This window comes from Salvelinus sp. IW2-2015, linkage group LG19 (genome assembly GCF_002910315.2).
Source record: "Salvelinus sp. IW2-2015 linkage group LG19, ASM291031v2, whole genome shotgun sequence".
NCBI classification, from domain to species: Eukaryota; Metazoa; Chordata; class Actinopteri; order Salmoniformes; family Salmonidae; genus Salvelinus; species Salvelinus sp. IW2-2015.
This window is the reverse complement of record NC_036859.1, coordinates 24639360-24653625: the sequence shown is the minus strand read 5'-3', so window position 1 is coordinate 24653625 and position 14266 is coordinate 24639360. Positions and strand designations below refer to the sequence as shown.

General features: G+C 43.6%; 1 pseudogene; it reads right to left on the bottom strand.

Annotated features, from left to right (window-relative positions):
* Positions 1 to 11898, bottom strand: part of LOC111979120 (ATP-dependent 6-phosphofructokinase, platelet type-like) — a 47067-nt pseudogene extending 35169 nt beyond the window's left edge.
* Between the last annotated feature and the right edge of the window lie 2368 nt (positions 11899 to 14266).

Below are 14266 nucleotides of genomic sequence, written 5' to 3'. Positions count from 1 at the left end.
ACTCACGTGTGTCTGAAATGGGACCCTATTCCCTATAGTGCACTAGTTTTTACCCCTATTCCTTATATAGTGCACTTACTTTGACCAGGGCCCACATAGGGTACACTATATAGGATATAGAGTTTCATTTCAGAATCAGCATGCCTTCACAGTAAACAGACTGTAGAGAGACCAGAGTGCATGGTTGGTCTGGCACAGATATTAAGGGTCTGTTGTCTGGGTCGATGCTAACGAGCACTGATTCTGGTACTGTGGGTTGGCTGGTGCCAGTCATTGTTGCTAGGAGACCAGTAACAATATAAGATGAAGGAGACCTGTGTGTACACAGAAAATGGTACATATATTATCCAATGTAGGCTAACAATTAAGCTAACACTTAATCCCACTGGAAGATTTCCTGAAGCATGGCCAATGGTTCTGTAAGTCATTTTAGGAATCACCCTATATACAGAACCAACTGATCTTTTCTGGCAGGTAAGACTTGTAAGTGGTTTTTACTTACATCATGTGAGAAAATATGCATATTGAATGTTCTAGTCTTCAGGGTAGGCTACAGGATGCTTTCTAGCTTCGACCGCAACTGGATTCTGGCGGGACTTTTGTCCGAATCGCACTATATTCCTGCTGTGTAGACAATGGTAGATTTCATGGTAGGTAGTCTCGTACAAAGTGCTTGGTCTGATGGTAGCCCACTGTTGACACAGCAGGAATGTAGTGTGATTGTGACAAAAGTTTGATTCAGGTGTTTATTTGATAGCGAGGGACAAATGTATCTTTACGACGGCCAAGTAGTGTTCGTAGAGATTATCGACTAGGTATGTTTAGGTATGTTTGATTTCTCTACAGCAGGCAGTGGCGTGTTTTCATGAATACCAAGGGAAGCCAGGCTTCCCCCAAAACTGTACAAAGAAAAAAATAAAAACACATATCTTTCATCTCTCTGTGTTTCATAATTTTCTCACAGGAGAAAGCATCCGAGCGATCAAAACAGTACTCCTCTGTCTCTCTACATGACAACCATCTACAGTTGAAGTCGGAAGTTTACATACTCTTAGGTTGGAGTCATCAAAACTCATTTTTCAACCACTCCACAAATGTCTTGTTAACAAAATATAGTTTTGACAAGTCAGTTAGGACATCTACTTTGTGCATGACACAAGTAATTTTTTCAACAATTGTTTACAGACAGATTATTTCATTTATAATTCACTGTATCACAATCCAGTGGGTCAGAAGTTTACATACACTAAATTGACTGTGCATTTAAACAGCTTGGAAAATTCCAGAAAATGATGTCATGGCTTTAGAAGCTTCTGATAGGCTAATTAACATAATTTGAGTCAATTGGAGGTGTACCTGTGGATGTATTTCAAGGCCTACCTTCAAACTCAGTGCCTCTTTGCTTGACATCATGMGAAAATCAAAAGAAATCAGCCAAGACATCAGAAAAAATAATTGTAGACCTCCACAAGTCTGGTTCATCCTTGGGAGCAATTTCCAAACGCCTGAAGGTACCACGTTCATCTGTARAAACAATAGTACGCAAGTATAAACACCATGGGACCACGCAGTCGTCATACCGCTCAGGAAGGATACGCGTTCTGTATCCTAGAGATGAACGTACTTTGGTGCAAAAGTGCAAATCAATCCCAGAACAACAGCAAAGGACCTTGTGAAGATGCTGGAGGAAACAGATACAAAAGTATCTATAGCCACAGTAAAACGAGTTCCATATCGACATAACCTAAAAGTCCGCTCAGCAAGGAAGAAGCCACTGCTCCAAAACTGCCATGAAAAAGCCAGACTACGGTTTGCGACTGCACATGGGGACAAAGATCATACCTTTTAGAGAAAAGTCCTCTGGTCTGATGAAACAAAAATAGAACTGTTTGGCCATAATGCTTGCAAGCCGAAGAAGACCATCCCAACCGTGAAGCACGGGGGTGGCAGCATCATGTTGTGGGGGTGCTTTGCTGCAGGAGGGACTGGTGCACAAAATAGATGGCATCATGAGTGAGCAAAATGATGTGGATATATTGAAGGAACATCTCAAGACATCAGTCAGGAAGTTAAAGCTTGGTCGCAAATGGGTCTTCCAAATGGACAATGACCCCAAGCATACTTCCAAGGTTGTGGCAAAATGGCTTAAGGACAACAAAGTCAAGGTATTGGAGTGGTCATCACAAAGCCCTGACCTCAATCTTATAGAAGATTTGTGGACAGAACTGAAAAAGCATGTGCGAACAAGGAGGCCTACAAACCTGACTCAGTTACACCAGCTCTGTCAGGAGGAATGGGCCAAAATTCCCCCAACTTATTGTGGGAAGCTTGTGGAAGGCTACCTGAAACATTTGACCCAAGTTAAACAATTTAAAAGGCAATGCTACCAAATACTAATTGTATGTAAACTTCTGACCCACTGAGAATGTGATGAAATAAATAAAAGCTGAAATAATTATTCTGACATTTCACATTCTTAAAATAAAGTGGTGATCCTAACTGACCTAAAACAGGGAATTTTTACTGGGATTAAATGTCAGGAATTGTGAAAAACTGAGTTTAAATGCATTTTTCTAAGGTGTATGTAAACTTCTGACTTCAACTGTATCTGATGTTGTCTGGTACAAACAAGTATAACATTGTTGCCGCCCGTAGCATTGAAGGCAATGTAGGGGTGCGCCATGAGCTCTTGTGGTGACCGTATCACCGCTACAACGGCGGTAATGAGTCATGAAGGCAGTCAAAGTCCCGGTAATTAGGCTTCTCCAAGCTCTGATGCTGCATCCTCCATTTGCTATTTGGAAGCATCCTCCTGTTTCGATACAGGTGAATGATAATGGTCCATTCTAAATCAAAACAAATTTCACACATATATTATTTAATATACGTAAGGACAAGATTAAATCAAGAATATTCTGATGGGTGACTATATTAGCCTACCACTTGTGAATTACATATTATCACTTGTGAATGATGCCCAGCATAAGAAAAAAGTTTTTTGTTTTTTTCGAATCATAGTCCTCATGTAGCCTAGCCCATATATGTTTTATTAAGGTTTGTATCACAACTAAAGTGGCCAAATAACTTCTTAAAATTAAGCACATTAATCTGCTTTACAAGGGGTGTAGTTATACAATTATACTAATTGTTATACATAAGCAGCGTGTGAGTTTCAAGTTAGGGGAGAGATCATTTTCACCATAAAAATGCACCTTTATAATAAAAGCATTAGATGCATAATTGCATTTGCGGTCACTTTTGATAATGGTGTTTTCCGCTAATGGAACATTTGTGCTTATAGCCTACTACCATGTGCGCATTGCTGCGCTTATAATGTGAAGAAATAGCCTAATAGTTTATCAACATTTTAAGCTAAACTTTCTGATCTGTTGCATCAGCCACATTGTGTAAAACAAAATGTTGATGCTAGTGGTTGTATTAATTTGGGATCTATCGCATCCCACAACTGTCCCAGACTATGTTTGGAATATTTTTTTCTCGCACAGAATAGAATAGGTCGACCTTTCTACTATGGGGATGGTAGATTGACATAGGCTAGCGCTTTTGCTGTTTGTTAGGCCTACTCATCTTGTTGGCTGACAAAAGTAAATGTGGACAGTTCTTCCAATATCTTCAATGTTCACCTCGGAATTGGATAAGGACGTGCGCAGTTATGTCCCTGATGTGTCTGTCTTCACTTGTAGCCTGTGAGAAAGACCCGATCACGTGATTGAGTGTGCAGCACTCACTGGCCGCAAAAGGCATGGATTCTTTTAGGGTGCATTACGGCCACACAAAGGGGATGCCGCCATGAAATTCTAGACATGATCAAGTGCTTGTCAAATTGTGAATGAGTGATTGATGTAATGTGTACAGCCTAGGCAAAAAACAAAGCAGAGATCATGCCTTTCAAACAACTTTTTTCAAATCATCATTAGAGTCGCATCATGCAGCCTTACAATCTGTTAAAAATCAAAACATATAGCCCAACTTTTGTAGAACAACTAAAGTTACATTAATAACTCTAAATTAAGCATATAATAATACCTATTTCTTTGTTAACCGCTCAACACAGAATAGCTGCATGTGCGCACTCCCTCAAATCATTTGGAGAAAATATTATTTCTGTCACACCCTGATTTGTTTCACCTGTCTTTGTGATTGTCTCCACCCCCCTCCAGGTGTCGTCCATCTTCCCCATTATACCCTGTGTATTTATACCTGTGTTCTCTGTTTGTCTGTTGCCAGTTCGTCTTGTTTGTTCAAGCCTACCAATGTTTTGTCTCAGCTCCTGTTTTTCCCTAGTCTCTCTTTTTCTTGTCCTCCTGGTTTTTGACCCTTGCCTGTCCTGACCAAGTACCCACCCCCCTGACCACTCTGCCTATCCCTGAGCCTGCCTGCCGTCTTGTACCTTTGCTACTACTCTGGATTACTGAACTCTGCCTGTCTTGACCTGTCGTTTGCCTGCCCCTGTGGTTACAATAAACATTGTTACTTCACACAGTCTGCACTTGGGTCTTACCTTGATTCCTGATCATTTCTATTTTATTCAGCTTTGTTCAATTGTATTCTTCATACTATAAAATAATGCCATGGAATTCTAAGCAAATCTCGTCTGCTAAATGTACTTTTGTAGCCCACAGCCATTTGGCTTAGCCAGATCAGGACCTAACATAAGGACAACTCAGAGTATGCTATTCTGTTCTTCTGAAATAGACAACATTGTCTTCATATCATGCTTCTTTAGACCTGTCTAAATTAAATAATGTATTTATTGTGGAGGTGTAGGCTATATTACATGTATTTATTAGACTTTTTAAAATGTAGATGTTCAGAAGGTCAGCATCAGTGGCTTGTGAAAGCCAGGAGATGGTAAATGTGTTTATGTTAATTAACGGTTAATTACCGTGAGACCGACAGTTATTTTCGTGACCCCCACAGCCCTAGGTGCGCCAGGAGGTTGCTATCCGGTTTTGCGATAAAACAAAGGTGTGGTTGAATTTATTCTGCCACTGTCTTATTGTCTCGGCCTTTAGGTCTATATATATATATTGGTCGCAAGGCATATGAACTAACAGGTTACAGAGCAAATGTCACGTTCTGACCATAGTTCTTTTGTATTTTCTTTGTTTTAGTGTGGTCAGGGCGTGAGTTGGGTGGGTAATCTATGTTTTCTATTTCTATGTTGGTTTTCTGTGTTTGGCCTGATATGGTTCTCAATCAGAGGCAGCTGTCTGTCGTTGTCCCTGATTGGGAACCATATTTAGGTAGCCTGTTTTCTGTTGGGTTTTGTGGGTGGTTGTCTTCAGTCTTTGTGTGTCTGCACCAGATAGAACTGTTTCGGTTTTCACTTTTGTTGTTTTGTAATTTGTAGTGTTCAGTTTTTGATTATCATTAAATTAAGATGAACACTAACCACGCTGCGCTTTGGTCCTCTCCAAAGCCAAGGAGTTGTTGATGAAATTGGAGGAGAGTGAAGAGAGAGAGCTGATGGTTTGGCGTAGTATGCACGGCATTCGCCCTGAGGAGCGTGTTAGCTGTCTGATGCCACCTGTGTCAGTTCCTAGTACTCATCCTGAAACATGTGTTAAAGTTCCGGAACAATTGATGCCGGCTATACACACCAGGTCTCCAGAGTACCTTCACAACCCGGGATGTTTTGTTCCTGCTCCCCGCACTCGCCCTGAGGTGCGTGTTCCCAGTCCGGTACCACCAGTTCCGTCACCACGCACCAGGCCTACTGTGCGCCTCCAGAGTCCAGTATGCCCTGTTCCCGCTCCCCGCACTCGCCCTGAGGTGCGTGTTTCCAGTCCGGTCCACCAGTTCCGTCACCAGCACCAGGCCCCTACTGTGCGCCTCCAGAGTCGCAGTATGCCCTGTTCCTGCTTCCCGCACTCGCCTGAAGGTGCGTGTTCCCCAGTCGGTACCACCAGTTCCGGCACCATGCAACCAGGCCTACTGTGGCCTCCAGCGTCCAGTATGCCCTGTTTCTGCTCCCCGCACTCGCCTGAGGTGCGTGTTCCCAGTCCGGTCCCACCAGTTCCGGCACATGCACCAGGCCTACTGTGCGCCTCCAGAGTTCGCAGTAATGCCTGTTCCTGCTCCCCGCATCGCTGAAGGTGCGTGTCCCAGTCCGTAGCCACCAGTTCCGGACACGCACCAGGCTACCTGTGCGCCTCCAGAGTCCGCAGTAATGCCCTGTTCCTGCTTCCCCGCACTCGCCCTGAGGTGCTTGTTCTCAGCCGGTACCCAGTTCCAGGCCACCATGCCACCAGGCCTACTGTGCGCCTCCAAGGGTCCAGTATGCGTTCCTGCTCCCGCACTCGCCCTGAGGTGGCGTGTTCCAGCCCGGTACACCAGTTCCGGCACCACGCACAGGCGCTACTGTGCGCTCAGCAAGGCCTGAGCTGCCCGTCTGTCCAGCGCCGCCTGAGCTGCCCGTCTGTCCATGCGCCGCCTGAGCTGCCCGTCTGTCCTGAGCCGCTAGAGCCGCCCCGTCTTCCGGACGCCGCTAGCGGGCCGCCCGCAGTCAGGAGCCGCCAGAGCCGCCCGCAGTCAGGAGGCTGCCAGAAGCCGCCGCAGTCGGAGCTGCCAGAGCCGCCGCCAGTCAGGAGCTGCCAGAGCCGCCGCCAGTCAGCTGCCCTGCAGCCCGGAGTTGCCTTTTGCAGTCGCTGAGCTACCCTCAGTTCCTGAGCTACCCCTCAGTCCTGAGGCTGCCTCCTCAGTCCTGAGCTACCCTTAGTCCGGAGTGCCCTAGTCGCGGAGTTGGCCCTCAGTCCGGGAGTTGCCCTCAGTCCGGGTCCCAGTCGATGCCCTTCAGTCCTGCGCTAGCCTCTCAGTCATGAGCTACCTCTCCCAGTCTGAGCTACCTCTCAGTCATGAGCTACCTCTCAGTCCCGGAGCTTGCCCCTCAGTCCGGAGTGCCTCGCCCGAGCTGCCCCTCAGGCCGGAGCTGCCCTCAGTCGGAGCTGCCCTCTCTCCGGCTGCCCCGCCGGAGGAGTTTTTTTCAGTCCAGAGGCGGTCCTTCAGTCCAGAGGCGTCCTTCAGTCCTGTGGGCCCATTTTTATAGGGTTCCGGCCAGGGTCGGCGGCGAGGGTTGCCGTTCCTAGGAGGCTTATAAAGCGGACAAAGACTGTGGTGGAGTGGGGTCCACGGTTCCAGCGCCAGACGGCCGTGCCAGCCAGCGGACAGATGCCCACCCAGACCCTCCCCTATAGGTTCAGGTTTCTGCGGCCCGGAATCCGCACCTCTGTGCCGCCTCTCCCCCCCCCCCCCCCCTCCGTACTGTCACGTTCTAACCATAGTTTTTTGTATTTTCTTTGTTTAGTGTGGTCAGGCGTGTGGTTGGGTGGGTAATCTATGTTTTCTATTTCTGTGTTGGTTTTCTGTGTTTGGCCTGATATGGTTCTCAATCAGGGGCAGCTGTCTATGTGTGGTCCTGATTGGGAACCATATTTGGTAGCCTGTTTTCTGTTTGGGTTTTGTGGATGGTTGTCTTCAGTCCTTTGATGTGTCTGCCACCAGATAGAACTGTTTCGGTTTTCATTTTGTTGGTTTGTATTTGTAGTGGTCAGTTTTTTAATATCGATTAATAAGAAGAACACTAACCAGACCACGCTGCGCTTTGGTCCTCTCCTTTTTTCGCCACCGGAACGAAAGCCGTTACAGCAACAACACACATTATCACAACACATAGGTTTAATATCGCTTTTGGGGAGGGGGGGGGGGTGCTTGATTCCCCAGTGATTTAACCGCCGACGCAACTGACTGCAGGGTTCCCCAACTGGTAGTTTATTTGGCCCACCCAAGTTTCTTTTTTTGCATTTTAATTGTTGGACATAGAAGACAGTAACAACACCAGGAAATCGTCCCTAGTGATTTTAATTTTGGTAATCTGTTCCCATGTATTCCTACACATAATAGAGATATCGTATACAAATGTAAGCAAGGTTTGAAATTATGTTTTAGTTAAATATTATTTCTGTCTGGGCTTCTTGTGGTCAATTTGGAGTCAAAAAATTATTTCTAATTATGTTCCGGCCCACCGACCAGCCACTCAAAAAAAATGATTTGGACGCGGCTGAATCTAGTTGATGATCCCTGCTCTACAGCAGCAGGATGCAGTGTATTTCTCAAAACAGACATATGCATACAACCTCTTCCTTCCAGCACTACTGACCCTTCAAGATAGGATCAAGCACAGCAGGCCAATGAAACACAGCGACACAACAGTGTGTTTGAAGGCTTTGAGCAAGGTGAAAATATTTGGGCCATGCAGGTAACAATCTTTAAAGCTGTGAAGAGATAACGTGTCATTACATGGTTACACGTGTAGGCTTTTTAGAACTAGTACTCTGATGAGAAAGGGAGTAGCCTACTACTCTACTCCCCACTATGTCACACTTTAATGACAGATACAGTAGGCTATTGTTGCAAATGTACTACAGTATCATAAATTCTATGGAAATCTCAGCCTGCTGTAGTCTGCCAATAAGATAGTCCATGTAAAGAGAGTACAATATTATTAGTGAATGACAGCCAGGGCCAGGCATGGAACGATGAAGGGCTGAGTCACACTTATTACTACCACAGTCCTTTACTGAGATGTCAGTTGTGTTTCCACATTATAGTGACGCATAGAGGTAGCCAAATGTCTCAACTCTGTCAGATGTAGGCTACATTTCGGAGTTGAGAAACCCAGGGGAAAACTCCGCTACTTGCTGCGCCTCACGTAGGTCTACCCTACTCTCATCCCCATCCTCCTCTTCACGCGCTTGTCTGCCGATTAGTCATGCCATGCGCGCTACAATAGTCAAGATGTGTTTTAATTGGCAGCCACCTCTCCTTGTGTCCCATGATAAGGTGCACTGTGGTTGTGTCCCAAATGGCACCATATTCCCTGTAAAGTGCACCAATTCTTATCAGAGCCCTATGGGCCCTGGTCAAAAGTAGTACGCTATATTGGTAATTTGGGACACAGTCCCCCGCCACTTCCTGCCAGGCTGGCACAAATGTTAACCTTATCCTCAGAGGTTTTAATGCACAGGGAACTTTATAATGATAGTCACATTGAAATAGGCTGATATAAAATTAAATACATTACAATATTGATAGGCTAGTATGCAGTGGCAACCCATCATTCAGGGCAGGTGGGGCAGAGCCCCAAAAAATGTCTGTTTTGCATGCTATTGTGGCATTAATACGTGCTAATATCAGATAGCAAACAATGTAAAAAATAAATAAAAAATCATTGAGTTAATAAAGCCGCACACAAACATGGTCTGTTTTTTGCTTTCTTAAGTAAGGCAGCTCCAAAATGAAGGTGTTTCAGCCTAGCTCAGTGCTTTCTGTGGTGAAAGCACTGAGCCAGCGGAAAATACGGAGCGTAGGGGTTGGTAATGTTCACTTGTTGCGCCGTGATTGGCTAAGTGTTCTGTCACTCACGGGGACACTGCGTCACCACAAAATCTACGGAGAGAACTCTAAAATTCGAACCCCTTTGGTGCTGACATACAGTTACATTAGAAGTGCCCATCAAAGGCTCAAGGTCATTGACCACAGATAAAATTACATCAAATCACGTTATATCTACTGTAGCTTTGATTGGACTGATCATGTCAACATCAAACTTTCAAAATCTTAGCTAGCAAGCTAGACAAGCAGTCATCCTCATGAATCAAGTCAACAATCTACTGGCAAATCCTTTTCATATGAAGATAAATTATAGATAAAACGTATCGGTGCTCATCGGCCATTGAACATAAACATTACACAACAAGATGGAAATTCAACAATGAGAGGCTTCGAAGGAATCAGTGGCTAACTGCAAGCATTGCTAAGCAATCACTAGCCTGCTATTCAGTGGAGTGGGTGTGTGGTCCAAGTCTGGGTTTAAGGGTCTCTTTTCCAAGCTTAAAAGGATACAAATGCACATGCAAGAGAAATGGGAACGCTGGAAAAAAACTAGCTCGGACTGGGAAAATATATTTTGAACGATTATCCAACTCGGATGTCAGGAACTCTGGCTTCTTTCTAGAGCTCCGACCTGAAGATCACTGACGTCATGAATCGGCCTTGTTTTTTTCTGAGTTCCCAGTTGTCTTGAAAGCAACATAAATCCAGAAAATGCCAGACTTTGATGACAAAATTTGCCCACAAGAAGGACCGCCGTGCCACCTTCCTGTTCAAGTGAGCACAGCACAACAAGATGAGTCCAAAAATATATTGTATGCTGCTACATAAATTATGTAATATGCCAGGGAGATATGTATACTGTAGCTAAGAAAGTAATACTAAGTGTATGTTGTGTAATAAGCTATTAGTAGCCCATGTGGCTCACCCTATTAATTTGGTCCCTTTCCCCCTCATAACCTAGCCTACTGTTCTTACTTGGTGGTGCACATGTAGCCTATACCCTGTTTTAGAGAAATGTAATCATTGAATATTTTAAGAGCTTTCATTGTCTGCTTATATGCCCCCTTCATTTATCCCACGGTTCTGTCTTGGTGTACAGGGAAAATACTGTAAGAATGGCCCGTGAACTTAATTCTATTAATGTACATTTCAAAAGTGCTGAACAAATAGTTATATTGACTACGTCCGTCCTAGCTCGCTCATTAATGTCTTAATCGAAATGACAAATCGCCTCTTATCCGCTTGTCGTCCCCTTATGCTATAGTTTGTACATCTCAATTGTTAGTAGAAACCACATTTGTTTAAGCAAGTCAGCTATATCAGCTGTTTTTTTTAAGGCAGTAAATGAGGCTGAATGAACTGTTTCGCTGCCAGACAAGGCTCCTCTGATAGCCAGGTGTAGTGGTGGTAAGGATTCACTCCATGATGCTGAAAAGAAAGCTCTGCTGTTGGGACAGCTTTATGTAGGCCCTAACAGTTTGTGGGCACCGTTTGTCACGGTTATAGTGCAATTAATGTATTGTTTAGTGTTGTGTTGTGGCTTTGCTGGCATGGATCCCAATTTTCTGTTGTTGTTGAGTTTGCCCCACCAAGATTTACATGCTAAAATCGCAACTGCTACTATGCACATATGCTTAGCTCTCTGCAATTGGCATGTTAAGTTTAACATCCAGGGCGTGCGCCTGCAGACGTGATGACATATCTGCGCCATAGGTTATCAACGAATGGAATTCCGCAATGCAGGCTTCAGTGTCGAATAGTGCTATCCGGGATTCTTGGGACGTCCACACTCTTACCCTAACCCTAACCTTAACCATAAATATCCCTTACCGGATAGCACCGACCCTTCAGTATGATACACTTTTTTGCTCCGTGTTTTTGTTGATTACAATAATGCATCATATCCCTTTTCCAATTGTGTGACAATTCTAACCAAAAATAGCCTACCAATTGCCTACATACTCCACAAATAATGTTATTATGAATTTTTATTTCATGTTGAACAGCTTTTTTGGGTCAATACTCAACTAGCCTACATTATCTTTTGAATAATTAAGTCAAACATATGAGAACAAAATACTGAGTTCCTTTACGCTAAACACAATGACAGCACTTTTAATACTGATAATAATTCGACACTTTGTTTCCCTTTTAGTATCGTAATGATTACACAATTCCAGCGTTTGTTACAGTATCACTCTAATCCACTTGTAGCCTAACAGTAACTGATACCTTGAGCATCTCCTCCGCTTGTCAGAACGCCGATGGATTTTCCAGCACCGGAAAGATTCTCAAAGAATTTCTTGGTGTCCTGCCGCTTCGCCATGGCTCTTCTATCCTTCACAAGATTATATACGAAAAGTCTTATTTGTTGTTGGTATGTAGGTTTTTCAATTAAATAGGTGTCGGTATTTGAGAGACCGACTGTAAATGAATGCAGTGGTTAACGCCCCCTTCCTTTCCCTGCTTCGCTGACTCGCTTCTGACAGTCACCGATGGCACCAGTGAGGTCACGGCTAGATGGGATACAGTTTGTGTCAAATTAACGTCTAAAGTWTTTTTTTTTTGGGGGGGGGGGGGGGGTTTAGCTAACCTTAACCTAATTATCATAACCTGATAAGTTAATTATCTTAACTTGCTGCTTAAACAAAATCTGTTCAATTCTGATATAAACTGTATCCCATCTAGTCAAAACCCAGCGGAGAGCCTATAAAGTGATCCTCTTGTAATTAATTGACAGCGGTGTCATCCAATAGAATGCTGCATCACGTATATTCCTCCAACTATTCTGACCAATTGGGCCGGTAGAAATTACTAGCGCGACAACGATGAGGTAGGGACAACGACGAGGTAGGGACTAGGAACAGTTCAACAGGGAGCAATGAAGAAGCTGGCATTTCACTAGTTTTTATTTTATTTTTTATAAATCTGTCCATAGGCATAGTTGAGTTTTAACCTCAAAGTGAATTTACTATGTAATGAAATATAGTCTCTAATATTGTCTGATTATAACTAGTTTGTCCTGCATCACTCCTTCAGCCTAGACCTACTGCATCATATTACATAACAGGCCACAGCCCCATCATGAGCAAGAAACCAAGATGGCATCTCAGAGACTCAGACTATCCGCTGTCATACTAATAATGATGTCACTAATGGTCACATAGCCCCCACCAAGCTTGTTACCATCCAGGCATCCTTATTTTCAGATTTCGTCCAGACTGAAATGATACTACTCTGGAGAGGGGTGGCTATAGAATGTTTATGTGAAGAATCAATTGCTTGGCCAGAAAAGAGAGAGGGGCACACCTACTGGTAGAAAGGACATGGATGATGAAGAACAGACACAAGGATAATATGTCAGTAGCATGCAATATTCTTCTGCCCCACACCACATTACCTAATTGGTTATATTTACACAGGCAGCCCAATGTTGACACTTTTTCCACTAATTGGTATTTTGACCAATCATATCAGATCTTTTCATATCAACTCTTTTTCAGGGCTGATCTTACTGGTAAAAATACCAATTAGTGAGCAAGTTCACATTGGGCTGCCTGTGTGAACACAGCCATACTGACACAAAGCTATTGTCTGCCTAAATGTTATATTATTCCTGGAAAGCCTCTCCTTACAAAGCCCTAAAATATTAATGAAAGTCCAGGTGGGGTAGTAGTAGAGCCTTTCGTGTGTATGTTATACTCTGAGTCGATATGACAAGCAGTGATGCAGAACTTCTAAATATAGAGTAGCCTTGGGTCAGGCTGGTGCTGGGGGTGATGGAGAGGGAGAGGAGGGGGGAGAACCCACACAGCTCTTGGAATGCCATTGTCTGATATTGCACATACAGCACCGAGCAGTTTTGGTCCTGCATGTCACAATGAGCAGTCTCTCGTTGACAGGCTTAACTGGCCAGGAGTTAGTGCTCACCCAAGATTAGGTTCTGGGTGCTACTCATAAATACAGTGCTCACCCAAGATTAGGTTCTGGGTGCTACTCATAAATACTCATATTGAGTAAACATCTCCTTTGTTTTAATGGCCTCTCGCAGGTTGGTTGTTCAGTGTTGGTTATTTAACCCTGTCAAAAAGGGCAAGCAAAGCAGGCGTGAAAGTCCTCTAAACACTGGGTCTGAAATAATTTGACCAGCGTTGGTGTGATACTGATAGATTTAATAAATAAATCAGCATATTGTCAAAAAATGTAAGAAAAAAAGGCATCACTGTTTTCCTCAATTTTACTGTTTTTCTTAATGTGCACATGAAGGACCAAATTCATTACTTTCGTCATAGAATTCCAGTTCATTGGAGGTTTGTTTGATGACGCATTTTTAAAATTTGCATCTGTTTTTTTTACTGTCAGTAAAGAGAGACATCTAGTGGCATATTGCATCTCTGCAGGCTGTTGTGGCCTTTTAGGAATGTACTCTGCTTTCCAACCAGAAAGGGGAGCTCAACCCCCAAAAAATGACTCTAAAATTAGACTTCTGAAAACTATTAGTGGCTTATCTTTTGTTGCTAGGACCAGGTCTGGGTAGGTAACTTTCTAAATGTAATCCGTTACAGTTGCTAGTTGCCTGTCCAAAATTATAATGTTATGTCATTTTTGGATTACCCAAACTCAGTAACGTAATCTGATTACTTTCGGTTACTTTTGGATGACTTTCTCCTTGAGGCATTAGAAGAAGACCAAAAAAAATCAAACACATTTGGTGTGTCATCATAGTGGTCTCTGACTTAGGTGGAACAAATTTAAACTTGTGCCTTTTTTCAATGCTGAATTCAATGTCATTGAGAAATCAGAAAGGTGTCATAATGTTTTTTTTTCTTCTCAAAAACATTCTTTCTGAATT